Raw genomic sequence first — 26,290 nt, 5'->3', positions numbered from 1 at the left:
GAGAGAATTCTTAAATGGCTGCAGGACCATTTTTTGAGTTTCTTGTTCTAGAGATTTGATAAATATCCCCCATTTATTTAAGAAGGACCTGATATTATTATCTATCTGTGCCTGTACTGAAGCTTGTTCTAGGAACATTTGCTATATTATCCCATTTTTAAATTCAGAAAATGTAGGTTCTTTATTAGACTGCCAATATTTTAATACAAGTTTCCTACCAATCAATACCATTGTGTTAATTAATAAATGGCTAGGGCCAGCTTCTTCCTGGGTTACCAAGAAAAAAACTGTATGTTTACTTACTTGAAAATATTGATTTAGGCCCAAAATGAAATTTTCCCCCAGAATCTTTGAATTACTGGACAAAGCCAAAAGAGATGGGTCATATCTGCTGCATAATATTTACATTTGCTACAGACTATCTTCTCATGTTTTTATCCCATCAGGCCTGCCAGCTGGGTGTATAATAACATTGATACAAAATCTTTACCTGTTGTTCTTTAAATTATTCTCCTCTCATCGCCTTTGGTAACAGGGCTGTGCACTTTTAACAATAGCATATGTTCACATTTTCAAAGTGAACATTTTATAAGTGAGGCATTAATTTTTAAGAATTATACAAGAATTACACTCAATACTCTCCACACTGCTGGCTACTAACTATCAAACTGCCTACTGACATCTGCTAAGAAATGCTGAGTTAACCTACTGTCTCTTCTGCTTTCAGGTACGTGAACTCAGGCCCTGCACTGAAATCTTGCTATCACCTGCTTTTCTGTCATTTTACAACAAATCCCTCTTTTTGGTACGTGAACTCAGGCCCTGCACTGAAATCTTGCTATCACCTGCTTTTCTGTCATTTTACAACAAATCCCTCTTTTTGGTACGTGAACTCAGGCCCTGCACTGAAATCTTGCTATCACCTGCTTTTCTGTCATTTTACAACAAATCCCTCTTTTTGGTACGTGAACTCAGGCCCTGCACTGAAATCTTGCTATCACCTGCTTTTCTGTCATTTTACAACAAATCCCTCTTTTTGGTACGTGAACTCAGGCCCTGCACTGAAATCTTGCTATCACCTGCTTTTCTGTCATTTTACAACAAATCCCTCTTTTTGGTACGTGAACTCAGGCCCTGCACTGAAATCTTGCTATCACCTGCTTTTCTGTCATTTTACAACAAATCCCTCTTTTTGGTACGTGAACTCAGGCCCTGCACTGAAATCTTGCTATCACGTGAATGTCGGCCCTTGGATCTTCCGCGTACAGGATTCCTTCTGACAATGCACGTATACCACGTGATACCAGAGGTCCTACGGAAGCCTCATAGGGTCAGATTCAAAACAACAAGAGTATGTTCTACGCGTTTCTCTTGAGAAAGTCCCTCTGACTAGGGAAGAAATGCGTAGAACATACTCTTGTTGTTTTGAATCTGACCCTATGAGGTTTCCGTAGGACCTCTGGTATCACGTGGTATACGTGCATTGTCAGAAGGAATCCTGTACGCGCAAGAGCCGAGGGCCAACATTCACGCTCCTGTAAACCGGGTTATTACTTTACATCAACAATCCACCTGTTACACGAAAAGATTGTATGATTACAAGACTACATGTTTGATTGAGTCCAGGAGCGTTGGGGAATATAAAAGATGTGCATTTTTTCTTTTTATCTCTTCTGAGTACAAACATAGCGTGTGGCTATAAATAAACTGTGATATCTACACTTGAATCGTGTTTGCGCTTTTCTTCTTTTTCTACGTCTAGACATCGTTCAAGCTCTAAAGAAAAAAATGAAGGGCTGCCCAACTCCTAAAACAACAGTGAGAGACCACTTCCAACACTCTCAAGCCTTCATGAGCGGCAGATCAGAAGATGAGCTCTCAGAGGGCTTCCCAGAGATGGACTCTGAACACCTACAAATAGCCTCGGCTATGCCTTTGAATATCATGAATATATTAGGTGCTAATAACAACCTAGTAGACACCATTAAAGCAGTCCTTGCAACTCATTACAATTCCCTCTGCAAGTGCTTTGACAAATCCTGCTCCTACCTGAAAAGAGACATCGTTTCCATAGGCAAACGCACAGATACCCTGGAGTGTAAACAAGAGGATCTCATAGTAGACCATTCCAACTTGCTCTCCTACTCACAATCCCTTGCTGAGCAGTTTACCTCTCTAGAAACAAAATTAGCCGACCTGGAGGATCACCCCAGGCATAACAATATTAGGCTAAGGGGAGTTCCGGAGACTGTGCTACCAAAGGACCTGCAGCCCTACCTTCAAGACCTATTGTCATCAGCTCCGGGTACTCTAAAAGAACCAGAATCTCTTATAGACAGAGCACACTGAGCAAACAGGCCAAGATCTCTTGCAGAAGATAAGCCAAGAGATGTGGTGGTCAGATTTCATTTTTTCACATTCAGAGAAAGGCTCTTAAGGGCTATTAACTCAGGGGCACTTTGTTCCAGCAAATTTTACTCAGTTCAAGTATTCCCAGACCTCTCTCCACACACCCTTCAACTCCAGAAAGCCTATCAAGATTACACTAAAATCCTAAGAGACAAAGGGATCAAATACCGCTGGTGCTTCCCAGTTAGGCTGTTCATTTCAAAAGATGACCTCAAGTTCATTGCTTACTCCCCAGACCAAACAAGAGACCTCCTCACCAAATGGGATCTTCTACCCTCACAAAGGTCCACTACTTCTCCCAGCATGGAATCATCCATTCCTCTACGAGTTAAACCCCTCTTGGCAACAACTTGTACCAAGGGCGAAACATCCAAGATCTCACCAGTCATTCCACAACAAGGCCTTATCTTCAGTACAGGAAGTGGTATGACCCACTTCTGGCTAAATTCTTCATCTCCATTACAGTGTGATGGCGTGTGACTTTTCCATGACTGCCTTGATCTACCTCTGAGGTGTAATACAGTCTCCTTGTCTAAATCCTGTATCCTCTCACTGATTACTTAAGTACCTTATTTTTATATATCTGTTTTACCTACAAACACACCTAAACACTCCCTCCCCCTTCCCACCTTACTTGCTCCCCCACCCTCACTCTCTCTATCCCTTCATTCTTCTCCTCATCCCCCTTCCCCCCCCCTCCTTTCATACAGGTAATGACATTTCCTGATTCTAAGATCACCTGCTAGACCACACACTTTTAGAGTGATACCTCTCTATTATTCTTGATTGTCTGTTAATAAATATGTTGTTTTAATGTATCTTATCCTGACGATCTCTGGAGTTGTGGTGTCCCTCCTGAATTCTCAAATGCTTATTTGAATATTCCCCTAGATTGTAAATTTTGAAGTCCTTTTGAGATTACACTTCACAAAAAAAATAAAAAAAATTCTCTATCATCTTTTTTCCCCCATGTCCCCCATACCCCCTTTCTTACCATTAATCTTCCACCCTTTTCCCTCCCTCGCCCCCTCCCCTATCTCTCACCTCAACCTTTTCCAAATATGCATCTCTCCGCAAGGTCGGAGGGACAGACTGACTCCAGATAAATTGTTTCCTTAGCTGTTTCCATGTTTTGTATTGTCATGCCTTCTTGGTTTATTGTTGTTCCTTGAGAAGATGGCCAGACTTTTTCAGTGATAGTCACTTCAACCTCATCATAGCCAGATGTCTCGGGACTCTCTCATAACCATCTGGACATTCACTTGTGGTAAACTATAGACTTCCTACATGAGTCACACACACTTTGAACCTCTACCTTAATGTGCCAACTTGGGTTTAGTACTATCCATAAATAAACCTAGATATCCTCCTTTCCTCCCCCTTCCTTCCACCCCTCCCCCCCCACTCTTCCTCTCCCTCCATCTCTCCACTGTCATTGCCTCCCTCACCCTCACTCCCCTTTCTTCCCCCTCCTTTCCCACCCCTCTCCCTATGAACAAAAAGGGCCCCTCTAAGGATCTAGATTACCTATAAGATCATGTGAAACATATGAAATGCTTGATTGTCATGTTTTGCTCTTTTGTAAATCTTATTAGCATTGTTATGCATCTTATGTGGCTGAGGTTTGCTCATGCAAAGTTTTCCCTAAAACACTCAAATGTCCTCCTATGTGCAATAACAAATTGGATTCTCTCCAACACCTTCCCCCTCCCCTGCCCTCCACTCCCCTTCCCTCTTCCCCTTTTTTTTAATTTATTTTTTTTATATTTTTTATTTTGCCCGAAAAAGAGAAAAAGAACAATTGACAATAGGTTTTCCAGTACAAAAGCAGATAAAGTAACAGTGTGCATCCACACGTGTACAAAAATACAGAGCAGAATACAGTCTCGCTTAGGAACTAGTAGGCACCTTCAGCGGATAGCGATGCACACCTCACCACTAAACAAAGAAAACAGTTCTGACATGGCATATTTTCTTAATACATAAAACCCTTACCAAAACTGCAGGCTCCTATAATGCTATATTCTCCAAGCCCTAACCGACACACACACAAGGGAAAAAAAAAAAAAAAAAACCCTACTAGTCTCCACCACATTCTCTCAGGCAAACTGCCACTCGCCTCTTAAGTTAGCTTCCAATAAATAGAGAGAATTCTTAAATGGCTGCAGGACCATTTTTTGAGTTTCTTGTTCTAGAGATTTGATAAATATCCCCCATTTATTTAAGAAGGACCTGATATTATTATCTATCTGTGCCTGTACTGAAGCTTGTTCTAGGAACATTTGCTATATTATCCCATTTTTAAATTCAGAAAATGTAGGTTCTTTATTAGACTGCCAATATTTTAATACAAGTTTCCTACCAATCAATACCATTGTGTTAATTAATAAATGGCTAGGGCCAGCTTCTTCCTGGGTTACCAAGAAAAAAACTGTATGTTTACTTACTTGAAAATATTGATTTAGGCCCAAAATGAAATTTTCCCCCAGAATCTTTGAATTACTGGACAAAGCCAAAAGAGATGGGTCATATCTGCTGCATAATATTTACATTTGCTACAGACTATCTTCTCATGTTTTTATCCCATCAGGCCTGCCAGCTGGGTGTATAATAACATTGATACAAAATCTTTACCTGTTGTTCTTTAAATTATTCTCCTCTCATCGCCTTTGCCACCCTATCTCCAGAGTTCTTAATTAAATCTAATTCTTGTGGATTTTTACCTAATGGATCCCATTTGAGTTCCAAATATCTTTTATTACTTTGTTCTTGAGAGGTGAGTAAGGCATAATATGAGTGCGCGATGGAAAATTTTCCCACCTGAAACAAACTAATTATCTGCCTGAGTGTGTCATTGTCCCATTCTATTGCCTTTATTTTCCTGCACTGTTCAACATAGTGGCGTATTTGTAGATAAGAAAAGAAAAGACGATTTGGCATATTATATTCTGATTTGCATTCGTTAAAAGTTTTAATCGAGTTATCTTCTTTTTTAAGTAACTGTGAGATATAATTGATCCCTAGATTTGACCAGGCACTGAATCTAGCAGAGTCATAGCCTTCCTCGAATTCAGGGTTGCCTTTAATTGTTAAAAAAGATGACCCTCTATGATTTATCCCCATTCTAGAACAAAATTGACGCCAGGCCCGTATTGGTTGGTCTATAATTAACATCCCCCTTATTTCTTTGGGGATTAATTTTAAAGGCATGTGTGTTAATGCTTTAAGGGCATAAGGTGCTACTAAAGCTCCTTCAATTTCAAGCAAGGAAAAATGTCCTTTGTCAGAAAACCAGTCCCAGACAAATTTTAAATTGGAAGCAATATCAGGGGTTTGTGCATTGGTAACAGGGCTGTGCACTTTTAACAATAGCATATGTTCACATTTTCAAAGTGAACATTTTATAAGTGAGGCATTAATTTTTAAGAATTATACAAGAATTACACTCAATACTCTCCACACTGCTGGCTACTAACTATCAAACTGCCTACTGACATCTGCTAAGAAATGCTGAGTTAACCTACTGTCTCTTCTGCTTTCAGGTACGTGAACTCAGGCCCTGCACTGAAATCTTGCTATCACCTGCTTTTCTGTCATTTTACAACAAATCCCTCTTTTTGGTACGTGAACTCAGGCCCTGCACTGAAATCTTGCTATCACCTGCTTGTCTGTCATTTTACAACAAATCCCTCTTTTTGGTACGTGAACTCAGGCCCTGCACTGAAATCTTGCTATCACCTGCTTTTCTGTCATTTTACAACAAATCCCTCTTTTTGGTACGTGAACTCAGGCCCTGCACTGAAATCTTGCTATCACCTGCTTTTCTGTCATTTTACAACAAATCCCTCTTTTTGGTACGTGAACTCAGGCCCTGCACTGAAATCTTGCTATCACCTGCTTTTCTGTCATTTTACAACAAATCCCTCTTTTTGGTACGTGAACTCAGGCCCTGCACTGAAATCTTGCTATCACCTGCTTTTCTGTCATTTTACAACAAATCCCTCTTTTTGGTACGTGAACTCAGGCCCTGCACTGAAATCTTGCTATCACCTGCTTTTCTGTCATTTTACAACAAATCCCTCTTTTTGGTACGTGAACTCAGGCCCTGCACTGAAATCTTGCTATCACCTGCTTTTCTGTCATTTTACAACAAATTCCTCTTTTTGGTACGTAAACTCAGGCCCTGCACTGAAATCTTGCTATCACCTGCTTTTCTGTCATTTTACAACAAATCCCTCTTTTTGGTACGTGAACTCAGGCCCTGCACTGAAATCTTGCTATCACCTGCTTTTCTGTCATTTTACAACAAATCCCTCTTTTTGGTACGTGAACTCAGGCCCTGCACTGAAATCTTGCTATCACCTGCTTTTCTGTCATTTTACAACAAATCCCTCTTTTTGGTACGTGAACTCAGGCCCTGCACTGAAATCTTGCTATCACCTGCTTTTCTGTCATTTTACAACAAATCCCTCTTTTTGGTACGTGAACTCAGGCCCTGCACTGAAATCTTGCTATCACCTGCTTTTCTGTCATTTTACAACAAATCCCTCTTTTTGGTACGTGAACTCAGGCCCTGCACTGAAATCTTGCTATCACCTGCTTTTCTGTCATTTTACAACAAATCCCTCTTTTTGGTACGTGAACTCAGGCCCTGCACTGAAATCTTGCTATCACCTGCTTTTCTGTCATTTTACAACAAATCCCTCTTTTTGGTACGTGAACTCAGGCCCTGCACTGAAATCTTGCTATCACCTGCTTTTCTGTCATTTTACAACAAATCCCTCTTTTTGGTACGTGAACTCAGGCCCTGCACTGAAATCTTGCTATCACCTGCTTTTCTGTCATTTTACAACAAATCCCTCTTTTTGGTACGTGAACTCAGGCCCTGCACTGAAATCTTGCTATCACCTGCTTTTCTGTCATTTTACAACAAATCCCTCTTTTTGGTACGTGAACTCAGGCCCTGCACTGAAATCTTGCTATCACCTGCTTTTCTGTCATTTTACAACAAATCCCTCTTTTTGGTACGTGAACTCAGGCCCTGCACTGAAATCTTGCTATCACCTGCTTTTCTGTCATTTTACAACAAATCCCTCTTTTTGGTACGTGAACTCAGGCCCTGCACTGAAATCTTGCTATCACCTGCTTTTCTGTCATTTTACAACAAATCCCTCTGTGTGTGTGTGTGTGTGTGTGTGTGTATATATATATATATATATATATTGAGCAATTGAATTTAGTCTGTTAAAATTAAGTCCTGCATTTTTCTAATTCTAATGTCTAGTTAATTGCCATGTGATGCTCACTCCTTATCAATACTTGCTATAACTCTAAAATTTATAGTTTTCTTATGTCACAGTTTTAACCCCCTCCAAATTTTATTGTCTGTTTACTTAACTCATCTCACCCTGACCAGATTCTAACATTCCAATTGGCCTTACCAACTGTCTTTGATTAGCAATTAAGTAAATTTAGTGGACTCAGCTGACTGCCCTACCTGTATATATTTCAGACTAGCTTGGGGAAGTGCATTGCACAGGGGTTTGTGCATTGGTAACAGGGCTGTGCACTTTTAACAATAGCATATGTTCACATTTTCCAAGTGAACATTTTATAAGTGAGGCATTAATTTTTAAGAATTATACAAGAATTGAACAAGGATTGGGCAAGGGGCAAGACACAAGGCAAGTACTCTTGTAATACTATGTTTTTTGTATCTCATTGTATCCTTTTGCAAGTGCTGCTGTAACACTGTGTCTTATGTGTTTACTTGGCTCCCACTTTCATAATAATGCTCAATATCTTCATATTCCTTTTTGCTACCTCTTGTCTCTATAACAAACTACATTACTCTCTTACTCCTTCTCCCTCTCCACCTGCACTGTTCATTAGCCCATCTCTCTTATACTCACCTTACTTTTGTACTCATGAACTCTACTTATTCCTAAATACTCTCTCTCCCCCCTGCACTTCAGTTAAACAACAGTCTCATTACTGCAAATCTGCTTCTCATCTCATGTCACTCTCCCTCTTGCTCATACTAGCTGCTGGCGACATCTCCCCTAATCCCGGTCCCTCACAACCTCCTAACCTTTCACATCCTTGTGTGCCTTTCAATAGACTTCATAAACTAAACTCTGGTAACCTTAATCGCATTCCTCTTACATCTAAAAACCCCTCCCCCTTCACTTGTGCACTCTGGAACTCTCGCTCTGTTTGCAACAAGCTAACTTCTATCCATGATCTCTTTATCTCCCACTCTCTTAACCTTCTGGCTCTTACAGAAACCTGGCTCTCTACTTCAGACACAGCATCCATTGCTGCACTGTCACATGGGGGTCTCCATTTCAGCCACACTCCTAGGTCTGGCAATAGACAAGGAGGTGGTGTCGGTATTTTACTTTCCTCTCGTTGCACCTTCCAACAAATACAGCCCTTCTCTTCACTCACATTTTCTTCATTTGAAGCACACATGATTCGGTTATTCTCTCCCCTCTCTATACGTGTTGCAGTCATATACCAACCCCCTGGCTCCCCAACTCAATTTTTAGATCACTTTGCTGCCTGGCTTCCTTATTTCCTTTCCTCAGACACCCCTGCCCTCATTCTTGGCGACTTCAACATCCCCCTTAACAATCCCACTGCCTCATCTGCTAAACAACTTCTGCAACTCACTTCCTCTTTCGGTCTGTCACAATGGACTGATTCTCCCACTCACAAAGACGGTCACTCCCTTGACCTGATCTTTAGCTATCGATGCACTCTCTCAAACTTCTCAAACTCCCCTTTTCCTCTTTCTGACCACCATCTCCTTACCTGCAACATATCATCCCTTCCTACAACTCTCCCACCTTCTACTCCTCACACCAAACTTCACAGAAGCATTAGGTCTTTAGATCAGCAACAACTTGCTAATTCCCTTCAACCGCTCTTCTCATCCTTCTCCTCCTTTTCCTGCCCTGAACAATCTATCTGCCACTATAATTCCACCCTTATATCCGTCCTTGACAATCTCGCCCCTCTTACCACTGCTAGGAAATCACACACTCATCCCCAGCCCTGGCATACTCCTCTGACACGGTACCTACGCAGATGTTCCCATACTGCTGAACGGCATTGGAGAAAATCACGGAGTTCAGCTGATTTTCTTCATTACAAATTCATCTTGAACTCCTACTACTCTGCCCTTAATCTCCACAAGCAACACTACTTCTCTACTCTTATCTCTAATCTTTCTTCAAACCCAAAACATCTGTTCTCCACTTTCAATACTCTCCTCCGCCCTCCCCCACTTCCTAATACAACTTCTCTGTCAGCTCAAGACTTTGCCAGTCACTTCATTAACAAAATTGATTCCATCAGACATGAAATCAGCTCTCAACACAATTCCATTCTCTCCCCCCCTCAAATACTCTCACTCAACCACAACCCTCATAACCTGAAACTTAGTTCATTCTCCCCTGTTACTGAGGACGAAGTTTCAGCACTTATACTGCGCTCTCACCTCACTACCTGTCCCCTTGACCCTATCCCCTCACAGCTGCTCCCCTCTCTCTCTGCTACCCTTACCCCTATACTAACACACATTTTCAACCTCTCCCTCAGCACTGGTACATTTCCCTCATCAATGAAACATGCACTGGTCACACCTATCCTCAAAAAACCTTCCCTTGATCCTACCTCCCCATCCAACTACCGCCCAATTTCCCTCCTCCCTCTTGCTTCAAAGCTTCTCGAAAAACTAGTATATGCACGCCTATCCCATTTCCTTACGTTAAACTCCCTTCTTGACCCGCTGCAATCTGGATTTCGTCCCTATCACTCCACAGAGACAGCTATTGTTAAAGTCACCAATGACCTACTTACAGCTAAATCAAAAGGCCACTTCTCTCTGCTTATCCTCCTTGATCTGTCCGCAGCCTTTGACACTGTCGACCACCCTCTTTTGCTCCAAACCCTCCAATCCTTCGGTATCTGTGACACAGCCCTTTCGTGGCTCTCCTCCTACCTGTCAAACCGTACCTTCAGTGTAGCCTTCTCTGGGGCCTCCTCTGCCCCGTCATCACTTTCTGTCGGAGTACCGCAAGGCTCTGTCCTCTGCCCCCTTCTCTTCTCAATCTATACGTCATCACTAGGTTCCCTTATTAAGTCCCACGGTTTCCAATATCATTTGTATGCCGATGACACCCAAATCTACTTCTCTGCACCAGAACTATCTCCTTCCTTGCTAACCCGTATCACTAACTGTCTTTCTCACATCTCTTCCTGGATGTCCTCTCACTACCTCAAGCTAAATCTCTCCAAAACTGAACTCCTCATTTTCCCCCCTTCTTCCAAAATCTCCACCCCCAATATCTCTATAACTGTCGACAACTCCATCATTCAACCTACCCCGCATGCCCGATGTCTCGGGGTCACATTTGACTCAGATCTTTCCTTCACTCCTCACATTCAGTCCTTGGCTACAGCCTGCCGCTTCCACCTTAAAAACATCTCTAAAATTAGACACTTCCTTACACAAGACACAACTAAGATTTTAATCCACTCTCTCATTCTTTCCCGCCTTGATTACTGCAACTCTGTCCTCTCTGGTCTCCCCACCTGCCGCCTAGCTCCTTTACAATCCATAATGAATGCCTCTGCCAGACTCATCTTCCTTACACGTCGCTCTTCATCTGCTGCGCCTCTCTGCCATTCCCTTCACTGGCTTCCTCTTGCCTCTAGGATCAAACACAAAACTCTCACTCTTACATACAAAGCCCTCAACTGCACTGCTCCCCCCTACATCTCAGACCTTGTCTCCAGATACTCTCCCTCCCGTCCCCTTCGCTCTGCTCATGACCTCCTACTCTCCTCCTCTCTTGTCACCTCATCACACTCCCATTTACAGGACTTCTCCAGACTGGCTCCCATCTTGTGGAACTCTCTGCCTCGCTCCACAAGACTCTCTTCTAGTTTTAAAAGCTTCAAGTGCTCCTTAAAGACTCTACTGTTCAGGGACGCATACAACCTACGCTAACCTTTCCTAATACCAGTTCCTCTCCTCCAATGCAATCCCCTGAACCCTCTTAGCATGTAAGCCTAAAAGTCCAGCTGTTTGTAGATCACCTTCTTAAGAGCTGACTACAACAGTGCAACTCTTGGCAGGGCCCTCTACCCTATAATTGTTTTGTTGTACTCCCCCTTTGTTTATAGCGCTGCGGAATCTGTTGGCGCTCTATAAATAACCGATAATAATAAATAATAATAATAATATTGTATAGCTCAAAATCAGGAAGAGCCATACCTGCAGCCTCTTTCCTGGCACACAAACGTTTTAGCGCTATCCTAGGCTTTTTTTTACTCCAAATGAATTGTGTTATTAATTTATTGATTAACTGCCGATCTTTCCTCAGTAATAGGACAAGATAGAAAGAATAAGAGGGCGCTAGAAGCTAAGATCCCACCACACTTAGTTAAAAAATATATATCCCACCACACTCAGTAATAGGAGTGGGAGGGCCTGAAAGATATAAATAAATTTAGGAAGGGAAATCATTTTTATTAAATGTATTCGGCCCATAAGAGATAGGGGCAGGTTCTTCCATCTTTCTAAATCTTCCTGAAATGATGCAATAGCTGGTGCAAAATTTAAATTGTACCATCTCTTCCCCTTAACTCCATCCCTTCCTCCTTCCCAAAACAAAAAAAGAGGAGTTGCAGTTATGGTCCATAAATCTGTCTCTTGTGACATTCAATTTCTGGAAAGAGACCCAGAGAGCAGATTCTTAATCATGGTCTGCCAATTAGATAATGTACAATACACCCTAGTGTCCTTAGATGCCCCTAATTCCAAACAATTACCATTCTTTAGAAAACTTCTCCCACAAATTGAACAGGTTATTGGAGGAGATTTCAACCTAAAAACTGGTTTACAGGATACCCTTTGAAAAAGCCGTGTTAGACGGCGAAACATGTTAGGGACCTGTTGAGGAGTTAGTGTAACTCCTAAGTTTTTAACTGCCACCTTAATCAATTGTTGTGTTTTTGTTGTAACATTTATTTTCATGGATGTTGTAATATTAGCTGGTGCCAACTTAATGATATCACACAGGGGCGTTTAACTCTCCTTAACTATCACAGCTCCATAAGCTGCAGCAGCTGTTTGCTGCTGACCGCACTAGGTAGCGTGTCTGTTGTGAACTGGAGTACTTTAAAAACTATTTACTTTTATGATATTTTCAGTAGATATTCTGAAACATTAGTTGATACTAACTTAAAGGGACACTCAATCAAAATTAAAATTTCATTATTCAGATAGAGCATGCCATTTTAAACAACTTTCCAATTTACTTCCATTAACTAAATGTGCACAGTCTTTTTATATTTAAACTTATTGAGTCACCAGCTCCTACTGAGCATGTGCAAGAATAAGTGTGTATGCATTTGTGAATGGCTGATGGCTGTCACATGGTACCTGTATGCATTTGTGATTGGCTGATGGCTGTCACATGGTACAGGGGGAGTGGAAAGAGACATAACTTTTAAAATTGTTAGAAAAAAAATCTACTACTCATTTGAAGTTCAGACTAAGTGCTATTGCACTGTCTTGTTATCTTGCATTTGTTGATTATGCAGATTTACTGTGTTGACTGGTCCTTTAATTATATCACATAGGGGCGTAAAACTCTCCCCAACTATCACAGCTTCATTAGCTGCAGCAGCTGTTTGCTGCTAAATACACGAGTGTTTGTTGTGAACCGAAGAAGTTCTCAAAGATATTCAACCTTCAACCTTAAACCATAGTTATATGTGTGCACTGCACATATATTCTAAATTATCAGAGCTGAATGTCATTACAAGTTATGCAAGAGATATTCTGGTTAACATATTGACCTTACGAGCAAAATATTGTAACCTTATGAGTGATACTGTTAATGGGTCTCAGCATTATATAAAGCTTGCAAGTATTGTATATTATCACACAAGCAATCTATGATGCTGTGAACAAATCAAGTATTAATTCACAAAACTAACAAAAAGTATTAGTGTAATACAAATAATCAGCCTAATATTGATCACTCAAACTGTGTAAGCACAGCACTTAAATCAGCTTAATATTCAATCCTAGCTTAATTATTGTCTAAGTGTGTTCACATTTTAGGCATCAATTTGAAAACCCATTTTAACAAACAATGACCACCTATGTTCAGTAGCCTGTTTTAAATGTTTCAATCACTATTGTACAGTTCTACGATTCCTACTGAGTAAAGACCACCAAATAATTGAGCAGCCATCTGCAAAGTTCAAACAGCTGAGGGTTAACGTTATCACAAATAAATTCAAAATACTGTGGCTTAATGTCACATATCATAACCAACAAGTGACAATTTCAATCACTATTAAATAGTGAAACGTTTCCAATTAAGACAAGAATTGCCAAATAACTGTGCAGACATCTGCATGGTCCAAATATACAAGAGCTAACCTTATCACAAAGAAATTCAAAACATTATTAACTAACACCACACAGAAAAAATAAAAGTAAATAAGTGTGAACTTCATCACAATAAATGTTTTAACATTTTTCCTTATTTGTGTTATAAAGCATACGTTGTTACACTTATTAACTCTGGCCATAAGAGCTATTTGTTCTCAAATGTGATATTCGGTGCCTAATGCTTTTGTTACTTCTTTGTTACTATATTATAACATATTGTCTGTTTGTGAACATACAATCACAATTCAGAATACACTCCAAGTAAATCCAGACACAATAACAGTAACAAAGACTAAATAGAAACATTATGGCTTAAAACTAAACTTGCATTGCGCATAAACAATATAAACATCTGCCATTATTTACGCAATATAAGAAGACCAATTCTTAACTCTTAATCAGTTGACACACTGTACTTGATCACAACATTATGCTTTTTAGTGACATAAGTAAAATTAAAAACATTTGTGCAGACTTCTTTATAGTATTCAGTAACAACGTTGTAGTTGTATTATGACTAGTGAAGAACGTCATAATTAATATACAATCACACTTATAGCTTTAACAAGCATCCTCATCAAGCCACTAAGATTGTCACAATCAATATACAACTGTACTTATAGCTATTACAAGCAATGCAGCACACAAGTTACAATTTATAACTCCTCAGAATCTAAGGTTATTTCAACGCTATTTAGAGGTGTTATGATTATCATAATTTATGCACAACTGTATTTATAGCTACTACAAGAAACACAGTATACAAGCCACAATTTATAACTCTTCTGAACTCAAGTTTATTTTAACGCTGTTAAGTGCATATGAGTTGGTAACCTCACAGTAGTTACAGAACAACAAATTATATTCTTCATAACAGGCTTACTGCTGATATAACAATATCCTTGCAGACTCAGTGATATTTTGAGATCTTCCTTCCTAGACATTGCAATTATAATTGAATTCATTATAGGTATCAAATCACACTTATGTGACTTAACTACATTGATCATCACTATCACTGGTGGTGAGATCAGTGACTTTATATATTGCGGTTTATATCATATTGAATCAGACTTAGTACTATTAAGGCACACAACAACAAACACTGTGGTCAACCACATATACATCTTCCCAGTTGTGTTAGTTCACCAACCAATATTCATTTGTCCCTTCCAACAACCTTGCTGCAACATATCCTATTATATTTATAAATACACACATTTGTGTGTGAGCAACGCATTGATTTTGAGTGTGTGTTTTTAACTTAAACTTTTTTCTTCCCTATTTTAAATACAACTCTATTAAAAGTTATATTTTAACAATTATTTCATCTGTTCATTTCTTGTGTAAGATTGGCAACAGCACTAAAGCTGTAAATCACTGTTACAGATCTCTTAGAAGATCAAACTTCCTGAGTGCTATATGTGTATACTCCCATTAGGAGCCTTTTCACCTCCTAAACCAGTTTTCCTCAAGTTTGCTCTATACACAGCACCCTCTAGCTCTTAGTACATTGTACGGAATTTCTCCTACCATTAAATTTGAGCTATCAGAAGTGTTTTTCTAATTTGCAAGCCGTGCCATTGGACCCCCCCCCCCCTTTTTCTTCCGAGATTTCAACCTAGCCTGGGATCCCAACCTGGACAGGAGCAATCCTTCAAAAAAAATCTGCAGATAGAGGGGTAATCTCCCAAGCCCATGCCTTGAGAAATCTCATGTAGCAGTTTAACCTCTACTATTCATGGATGTCTTTCTTCAACCCCCATCAATCGTACTCCCGAATTGATTACCTCCTATGCCACTCTGCACTTCTAGATAAGTTATCATTCCCCAAAATCTCTATCTGCTCATTGTCTGAGCACTATATGGTTATAGTTGAGATGTTATCCACACCCTCCTCTACAGGCCCCCTTTCCTGGAAACTTTCTCCGGCTCTAATCTCAGGCCCCTTATTAGCACTAACCTCTAGCGCTATTGAAGAATTCTTTACAATTAATGCTTATAATGAAACAGATGATCCTACGATATGGGCAGCTGCCAAAGCGTTCCTCGGAGGTCACTTCCTCAAACAGCGAAAAATAGGAAAAATCAAGGCCAATCCTTAGCACAAATGTATGCAAATTTATGTACCTTAGAGGAAGGAAACAGAACTGCCCCAGCCAGACCAACTTTGGAACAAATTGCTTTAATAAAGTCTAAGATTAATTCTATCGAGGAAAAATGAGTCCAATCCAATCTAATCTCCCTCCGTTAGCTGTACTATTGCAAAGGTAACAAAGTGGACAGACTCTTATCCACCAAACTTTGTTTACGCACCCAACCAGGCAGAATCCTGTTAATTAAAACCTCTTCAGGCCCAGTGCACTCCCCTTCGGATATCGGAAAAGCTTTTGCCCGTTATTATGAATCCCTTTATAATATTGAACAGTCCTTAAAGGCCCCAAAGGCACCCATACTACAAATTCATCAATTTCTCTCTTCCCTAGCCCTACCAACTCTGTCCCAAGAGGAGACCCAGAGCCTTATTGACCCACCGTCTCCTGAAGAGCTAAAATTGGCGATATCCTCACTCAAACTAAATAAAGCTCCTGGTCCCGACGGATTCACCAACCTTTTTTGCAAAACCTTTTCCCAACAGCTAACCCCTTATCTACTTAGATTTTACGGTACCTCTTTCTCTGAGGGAACAATGAGACCTGAGTTCCTAGAAGCTACAATTTTAACCATACCAAAAACTGGCAAGGACCACTCTCTCTGCGAAAGCTACAGGCCCATCTCCTTAATAAACATAGACATAAAAAATCTATGCTAAAATCCTAGCCACCTGACTGAACCTTAAACTACCGTCCCTCATACATTCAGACTAGGTGGGCTTTATCTTGGGTAGACAGGGTCCTGATAGCACCAGACACCTGTTAAACATCTTTACAGAGGTCTCTGACATGGGTATCCCCCTCCTCGCCCTGTCAATGGATGCAGAAAAAGCGTTCGACAGGGTGAGGTGGGAATATATGTTTGCTACTCTTGGAACATTTGGTATCCCGGACAGCTTCACCAAAGCAATCTCGGTTCTTTACTCTTCCCCACAGTCAGAGTACATGGAGTAGGTTTCTGCTCTGATTCGATCTCCATCTGCAACGGAACCAGACGGGGGTGTCCCCTTTTCGCTTCCCTGTTTTTTTATTTTTTTATTTTAATTTTGTTTTCTTTTACCTGCCCCCCCCCCTTGAATTCCTATTGGCTGATAGAATTCTATCAGTCAATCGGAATTAAAGGTGAAAAATCCTATTGGCTGATGCAATCAGCCAATATGATTGAGCTTGCATTCTATTGGCTGATTGGAACAGCCAATAGAATGTGAGCTCAATCCTATTGGCTGATTGGATCAGCCAATAGGATTGAAGCTCAATCCTATTGGCTGATTGCATCAGGCCAATAGGATTTTTTCACCTTTAATTCCGATTGGCTGATAGAATTCTATCAGCCAATCGGAATTCAAGGGACGCCATCTTGGATGGTGTCACTTAAAGGAACCTTCATTCAAGAAGAGCGGTCAACAGAAGAGGATGCTCCATGCCGGATATCTTGAAGATGGAAGATGCCGTCTGGATGAAGACTTCTGCCCATCTGGAAGACCACTTCTTTCTGCTTGGCTGAAGACTTCTCCCGGCTTCATTGAGGACTTCTGCCCGCTTGGATGAAGACTTCTGCTGCTTCATTGAGGATGGATGTCGGGTCTTCAAAAACTGTAAGTCGATCTTCAGGGGTTAGTGTTAGGTTATTTTAAGGGTTTATTGGGTGGGTTTTATTTTTAGATTAGGGTTTGGGCAGAAAAAGAGCTAAATGCCCTTTTAAGGGCAATGCCCATACAAATGCCCTTTTCAGGGCAATGGGGAGCTTAGGTTTATTTAGATAGAATTTTATTTGGGGGGTTTGGTTGTGTGGGTGGTGGGTTTTACTGTTGGGGGGTTGTTTGTATTTTTTTTTTACAGGTAAAAGAGCTGATTTCTTTGGGGCAATGCCCCACAAAAGGCCCTTTTAAGGGCTATTGGCAGTTTAGTTTAGTCTGGGGGGGGGTTATTTTGGGGGGGGCTTTTTTATTTTGATAGGGCTATTAGATTAGGTGTAATTAGTTTAAATATTTGATCATTTGTTTTTATTTTGTGTAATTTAGTGTTTGTTTTTTGTAATTTAGTTAATTGTATTTAATTAATGTAATTTATTTAATTGTAGTGTAAGGTTAGGTGTTAGTGTAACTCAGGTTAGGTTTTATTTTACAGGTAAATTTGTGTTTATTTTAGCTAGGTAGTTAGTAAATAGTCAATAACTATTTAGTAACTAGTCTACCTAGTTAAAATAAATACAAACTCAAAAATAAAATAAATACAATAAATACAAACTCAAAAATAAAATAAAAACTAAAAATAAAACCTAAGATAGCTACAATGTAACTATTCATTATATTGTAGCTAGCTTAGGGTTTATTTTACATGTAAGTATTTAGTTTTAAATAGGAATTATTTAGTTAATGATAGGAATTTTTTATTAGATTTATTTTAATTATATTAAAGTTAGTGGGTGCTAGGGTTAGGGTTAGACTTAGGGTTAGGGGTTTATAACTTTAGTATAGTGGCGGCGATTTTGGGTGCAGCAGATTAGGGGTTAATAACAGTAATATAGGTTGCGGCGATGTTAGGGACAGCAGATTAGGGGTTAATAATATTTAACTAGTGTTTGCGATGTGGGAGTGCGGCGGTTTAGGAGTTAATATGTTTATTATAGTTGCGGCAATGTCTGGAGCGGCAGATTAGGGGTTAATAATTTTATTTTAGTGTTTGTGATGCGGGAGGGCCTCGGTTTAGGGGTTAATAGGTAGTTTATGGGTGTTAGTGTACTTTTTAGCACTTTAGTTATGAGTTTTATGTTACGGCTTTGTAGCGTAAAACTCATAACTACTGACTTTCAGTTTACAGTATGGATCTTGACGGTATTGGCTGTACCGCTCACTTTTGGCCTCCCAGGCAGACTCGTAATACCGGCGCTATGGAAGTTCCATTGAAAAAGGACTTTTGGAAAGCTGCGGTAGTTAGGTTGCGTTACGGCCAAAAAAGTGTGCGGTGCAGCTAAACCTGCAAAACTCGTAATACCAGCGGTGGTGAAAAAGAGCCTTAACGCTCCTTTTTCACTTATACCGCAAAACTCTTAATCTAGCGTATATAAATTGTTATTATTATTATTATCAGGTATTTATAAAGCGCCAGCAGATTACGTAGCGCTATACAAGAAATACAAGAATACAAGAAATAATGGAACATTACAGGGATGCATTAAATACACAAACAAGTACAATATTGGGGTACATTACAGTTGTAGGTGAACTAATTGAGTTATACAAAAGGAGAGGAATGCCCTGCCCTTGAGCACAATCAGTAGTAGTTCACTTTAAATACAAAGTGGCCTACAGGTAGAGAGGCTCTCAAGCTTACAATCTAAAGTAGAGGGATTGGACACAAAAGGTGAGGGAGAAGGGAAATATGATATAAGGCAGTGTAAACTGAGAGTGAGTGAAATGTGTGGTGAGTAAATGAGGGTTGGAAAAGTGTAACAGAATAGGATAAAGTGTCAGTTCAGAGGCTGTGAGTGTGAATTAGTGTCTCTATCCTGGATCATTAGTGACAGCTGCACCTAATTGCTGTTAGGTGTTTATATATTAAGGTAAAAACCAGGGTGGGAGGTGGAGGGAGGCTTGGCTGGCTAGTGCGTGCAGAGAGTCTGTAGGATTGTTGTTGCAGTGAGGTCTGTGTGAGAAAGAGAGAGTTTTAAATGAAAAACTATCTGTTAATAAAGGGTAGGTGTATGGGGAGGGGGGAGGTGTAGCTGGGAGAGGGGAAATGTTAAAACCCAATTCCAAATTAGCCCAACAGATATAAAAATAAAATGCACTCATTGTCTTGATTGGAGATAGATGAATTACCTTCAAATGTTTGTTTGCAGAAATGGATCTTTAACCCCTTAATGACCGGACCATTTTTCAATTTTCTTACCCTTAATGACAATGGCTATTTTTACATTTCTGCAGTGTTTGTGTTTAGATGTAATTTTCCTCTTACTCATTTACTGTACCCATACATATTATATACCGTTTTTCTCGCCATTAAATGGACTTTCTAAAGATACCATTATTTTCATCATATCTTATAATTTACTATAAAAAAATGTAAAATATGAGGAAAAAATTGAAAAAAACACACTTTTTCTAACTTTGACCCCCAAAATCTGTAACACATCTACAACCACCAAAAAAAAAACATTCTAAATAGTTTCTAAATTTTGTCCTGAGTTTAGAAATATCCAATGTTTACATGTTCTTTGCTTTTTTTGCAAGTTATAGTGCCATAAATACAAGTAGCGCTTTGCTATTTCCAAACCACTTTTTTCCAGAATTAGCGCTAGTTACATTGGAACACTGATATCTTTCAGGAATACCTGAATATCCCTTGACATATATATATTTATATTTAGAAGACATCCCAAAGTATTGATCTAGGCCCATTTTGGTATATTTCATGCCACCATTTCACCGCTAAATACGATCAAATAAAAAAAAAAACTTAAATTTTTCACAATTTTAGGTTTCTCACTGAAATTATTTACAAACAGCTTGTGCAATTATGGCACAAATGGTTGTAAATACTTCTCTGGGATCCCCTTTGTTCAGAAATAGCAGACATATATGGCTTTGGCGTTGCTTTTTGGTAATAATAAGGCCGTTTAATACTGCTGCGCACCACACTTGTAATATGCCCAGCAGTTAAGGGGTTAATTAGGTAGCTTGTAGGGTTAATTTTTAGCTTTAGCGTAGAGATCAGCCTCCCACCTGACACATCCCACCCCCTGATCCCCCCCTGACCCCCCTCAAACAGCTCTCTTCCCTCCCCCACCTCACAATTGTCACCGCCATCTTAAGTACTGGCAGAAAGTCTGCCAGTACTGAAATAAAAATAATTTATTATTATTTTTTTAATTTTTTCATACAGTCTGCAGTGATGGATCCCCCCTTACCCCACAACCTCCCTGATCCCCCCCAATACATCTCTCTAAACCTCCCCCTCTAACTATTTGCCGCCATCTTGGGTACTGGCAGACTTTCTTGGTACCCAATTTGCCCCCCAAAATAGTTTTTTTTTTACTTTTTTCTATGTAATACTTGTTTTCTGTAGTGTAGCTGGCCCCCCTAAACGATCTACATCCCTCCCCCTCCCAGATCCCTTACTAAAGAGCTAAGATCCCCCTGCTTCCACATTGGTCTTTTTATTTTTACTTTAATTTTCGGCATAATTTGCGTGCGCACGCACGTGCGCGCACCCACCCCCCCCCGCCCCCCCGGCCGCAATCGCCGCTCCAGTACTAACATCAAAAGAAGTAAGATCGGTTGGGGTAAAAAACTAAGGCGAGTACAGATAAAGGCTGCTACCATCAACCAACGAAATTGTTAGTATCAGTGGCCGATTCAGAAAGGGCCACAGAGTGGCCCTTTCTGCATCGGCATGTAAAATGGGGGATTGCAGTGATGCCTCAATATTGAGGCATCACTACAATCCCTTGGAAGCAGCTGGAAGCAATCGTGATCGCTTCCAGCACTTCAGACAACAGAGGACGTACCAGGTACGTCAATTGTCACTAAGGGAGTTTTTTCCTATGACGTACCTGGTACGTCCTCTGTCATTAAGGGGTTAAAATGTAGTATATAAATAAGCTAAGGCATGTAGGTATCTTAATATTAATAATAGATACTTGTATAGCGCACAACTTTGAACTTAATCGACTTGCGGCACTGATAACAGGTATTATTATTACCCAAATTAATTGTATTAATTTTACCAACCTCGGAAGGATGAAAGGCTGAGTGGACCTTGCCGGGATCGAACCTGCAACCCTGGGGTTGCCACAGGTCTCTGCATTAGCACGATGAGTTATCTGTCTGGCTTTCTGTCTTGGGATGCTTAGGATAGTTTTCTATGAATGATTTATATATGATGCAAATAATATTGCTATAAGTTAGCTTATTTATATAAGTGTAGAAACAATATAGATCTAGAGCTTGATTTTAAGAAAGCATGTTACAGCTCTAGAAACTACAAATGAAACACAGTAATGGACTCATAGCATGGAAGCATTCTCAGAATAAACTGGGTGCTCAAGCATTGACACAAGCAACTAATCACACAGCAGACTGGTTAGACAGAGTGTCCCAACCCTAGAAGAGGCCTTGCTTCATAATTCATACTTAGTTCATCACCTCCCCAGACCTTGCTACCAAACAATATAATACTCTCAGATGAACCAGACATGCAACTGCACCGATCACCCTGTGCCATACCCCTACTATTCAAGCATGACATCAGAAGCAAACCTGCTATTTCTAAGTGTGCTCTTCCAGCACTGAATGGCCCTGGAGCAAAGAATGCTCCTCTAAGGAATGTTTCATTCTCATACATTGTAGCATTGTATCTTTATAAACAACCCTTGTTTTCATCACTCATGTCTACTTTGTCTTGTTAATCCTTTAGTGTTTAATCTATACTTTCAACTCTCTCCACTGTTTTCATAACCTTTCACCCACCTTTAACTTCACAGACTTTTACTTTGATGACTATTTTAAGACTAACATAGACACTATCATTGTTGTAATCCGAATCTGTTGCTAGGACGCGGTTGCTATGTCACATCATATTTTTTAGGGGTCACTTCATTTTCTTGTGTCTTTTTCCAGTTGCTATGACGCGGTAACTATCCTGCCTTATATTTTTGACACATCTCGTAATTTTCTTGCGTCTTTTCTGTGTCGGACACTTGTGAACTTATGGCTTTTTTTTCTTTATATACTTCAGGATTTTCTTTATTAGTGTCAAGTATTGAGTCATATCTTGTGGGTGTGCTTGTAATCCATTGCCTTTGGATTTTTGACCTGTATCTAGTATCTTTACCACTCTTCAGCGATTCTGCTCCTGATAGTCTCTGCTGGCTTTTGACCCCTGATTATCTTCTGACTAGGAGTTTGGATCCTAAATTTGTACCTTCTTTGTTCATCTGATTTGACCTTGGCTTCACTCTGCTGCTTTTTATCTTTAAGTGTTTATGAATCTTTGTACCTTTCATCCTCATAAGTCAGAACCTTTCCTCCCCATTCCTTCACAATTTATCCAATAGCTTTTCTACACCGCTACTAACTATTCATTTTAACAATTATTTTTCAGTTGGTATATATCTATTTTCCTTAAAACAAAACATTATTTCTTATAGTCTTAAGAAAATTCTTCTCCTGCTAGCCCCACTTCTCTTAGCCTCAAAATTACAGAAAATGCTATTTAATGATGGCCTAACCATTTACTGCCATCCAACACGTCACTAAACTCAGCTCAACAAAACAATTTTTCACATTGGGTGCGAATGACTAATCACTAGAACAAATGACTATTCTTCACAACCTTAAAGGGACATGAAACCTAAAAAAAATCCTTTATGATTCAAATAGAACATACAATTTTAAACAACTTTCCAATTTACATCTATTATCAAATTGGTTTCATTCTCTTTATATCCTTGAAGCAGCAGCAATACACTACTCTGAGCTAACTCCCAGTAGTGCATTGCTGTCCATAAGTCTACCTAGGTATGGTTTTCATGAAAGAACATTTTAGGGTGTTATGTCATTTTAATCAGACCTAAAAGTTTTGATACCTCTTCCATTTCAAAACCCTTAGTTCACTTTTATTTATTAATTTACTCTCTCTTGGTTCTACCTCTAACAAGTTACAGTATCCTCTTCCCCTCATATCTCTGTCACTTTAGATATCTAAATGTTTAGTCAAGCTTCTTGTGCTATTCTCTATACATTATGTTTTCACAAATACCAGCTTCTCTGGATTTCTATTCAATCTTTAAACTTTGCACAAAAAAGGATCTTCCAAACCACTATTGCTTGTATTCTGTCTTCTATCATGTTTGTCAATGCTTTTTTTAATATCTTTTCCTGGATAGTTACACATCACTTAAAGGGACAGTCTACTACAAAAAAATGTATTGTTTAAAAAGATAGATAATCCCTTTATTACCCATTCCCCAGTTTTGCATAATCAACAAGGTTATAATAATATACTTTTTACCTCTGCGATTACCTTGCATCTAAATCATGAAAGTTGTATTTTGACTAAACTGTCCCTTTAAAGCAAGATTGGCAAAAATGTTATAGGTACAGTATATATGTATTGTATATTTCTATATCTCGTCATTTGTGTCTATTTAAATACAGAACTTTTAGGTAAATAACCTAATCATCTGCATATTTTGTAAATTTTTTAACCACCACAACTTTCTTACATAAAGGATTTGCATGCTTTCATTCCAGACTTGTATTTAAAGGAAACGTTTCAGGGTAATCAATATTAGTCTGATTTTGAAAAGTTTTAGGACTGCAGGAGTCAGGACACAAAGCAGTGTAACCTCTATTTTTTCTAGTACAATCTTTCCCTTGAAATTCCCCTGTCTTGGTGCTTGATATTCAAAACCTCACTGCATGGAGCAAGCTCACAAAATCTTTAGGATATTTTTTAAGACGTCGTATTGTAATGTAGGAGTTTATGTTTTACATAAAGAACTTATCATAGCAACATAAACATTTCTCAAGTTACAATTTGTGTTTCTCATTTTTTTTAAGGGCCTCGCCTTATTGGCGACACTTCTTAGAATATCTTGCCTGACCAGCAAGGTTTTGAATATCAGGCCCTTAGAATGACATTCTATTGATTTTATTTATTTAAAGGGCCATAATACCCAAATGTTTAAACACTTGAAAGTGATGCAGCATAACTATAAAAAGCTGACTAGAAAATATCTCCTGAACATCTCTATGTAAAAAGAAAGATATTTTACCTCAAAAGTTCCTCAGTAGCCACCTTCCATTGTAAAGGATTTCTAAGCAGCATTTTAGTGTGTCTGTCCTAGAACAGCTTAGGGGATGAGCCTCGTGAACTCTCATATTATTTCACCAATCAGGTAAAGGAAGCTTACTATGAAATCTCATGAGAGTTAAGTCAAATCTCATGAGATCACAGTAAGAGTTCATGACCTCAGCACTGCTGATGCTGATTGGCTGCTGTTCATTTCTTTATTTTTTTATTTTTTTTTACCTGCAGCTTGGAGCAGCTTAGTATAACTTTTTACACAGAACTTACTCTGCTGAGCTGAGGAGATTGTGAGGTAAAATAACTTCCTTTTTTACATAGAGATGCTCAGGTGATATTTTCCTGTCAGCTTTTTACAGTTATACTGCATCAGTTTCAAGTGATTTAGCATATGAGTATTATGTCCCTTTAATCTAAAATAGTAGATTTTAAAATATACTGTATTACAGTGCTTTGCTTTTTCAACAAATTTGGATCCATCTTTTTCTATTCATATTTGTGTAGATGTGCCTCTTTCTACCTTTAAACCTTAATTATATTAGCCAGGCTGCATTATAGAAACATGATAAAAACAAGGCTCTTAATATACTACATAAAAAAGAAGAATATTTATATCTGTAAAGAAACATCTACAAAATATAGTGCAAACTTGCACTGCATGACAGTCATGGCCAAAAATGAATACACAGTAGTTTTGGTGGCTTTATCAGATGGTAACAATAACAGCTTCTACACAACTCTAAAATCTATCCCTGTCTAATATGAATCACCAGCAAAACACTAATTAACTCTTATCATCTCAGAACACAGTTAATTGCCCTTAAACTCTACCAACTTCTCCCTTTAGTGCAAGGCTGATCTTCCTGTCACTATACCTCAGCTGATAAACTCTGTCAGATGCTTATCTCGTTTTTCATATCCAGCAGAACAAAGTTCAATTTCTTAACCCTAACATGCACAGCTCAAAGTAGCATTTTTGCCCTCCCCAAATATTCAGAACCTGTAGAATTCTCCTTATTTTACTTGCCTGTACCTGTACAGTATAATTAATATGTTTCCCATTCCATTGTGCATTTATCATATCATCAGTTAAGTAACCCTCTTAGTATTTGTTTATTCCAGCCAAGTTCTTCCACACTTTGTAAGATTCCATAAAAACAGGGCCTTCTTCTACTTCTTTGTCAGTATATTAAAGGAACATAACCCCCCCCCCCCCCCCCAAAAAAAAAAAATCATGATTCAGACAGAACAATTAAAAACTTCTATTATCAGATTTGCTTTTTTAACAATTTTAACAGCTAACCTGTCCAATCCAAAAATTTTATTTTTTAAACTGATTAACCATTTGTGATTGCTTAATGTTATTTATTGAAACCTCTTAGAAGAAAAATAATACAGCAGGGATCAAGATAAAGCAAAAATGTCGCTTCTGGGCAGA

General features: G+C 39.2%; 1 protein-coding gene across 1 annotated transcript in view; it reads right to left on the bottom strand.

The window, feature by feature from the left end:
- Positions 1-26,290, bottom strand: part of TRPC6 (transient receptor potential cation channel subfamily C member 6) — a 599,576-nt gene that overhangs the window by 354,009 nt on the left and 219,277 nt on the right. The window lies entirely within an intron of this gene.

This window comes from Bombina bombina, chromosome 3 (assembly GCF_027579735.1).
Source record: "Bombina bombina isolate aBomBom1 chromosome 3, aBomBom1.pri, whole genome shotgun sequence".
NCBI classification, from domain to species: domain Eukaryota; kingdom Metazoa; phylum Chordata; class Amphibia; order Anura; family Bombinatoridae; genus Bombina; species Bombina bombina.
The sequence above is the reverse complement of the archived record's forward strand: the minus strand, read 5'-3'. Positions and strand labels throughout refer to the sequence as shown.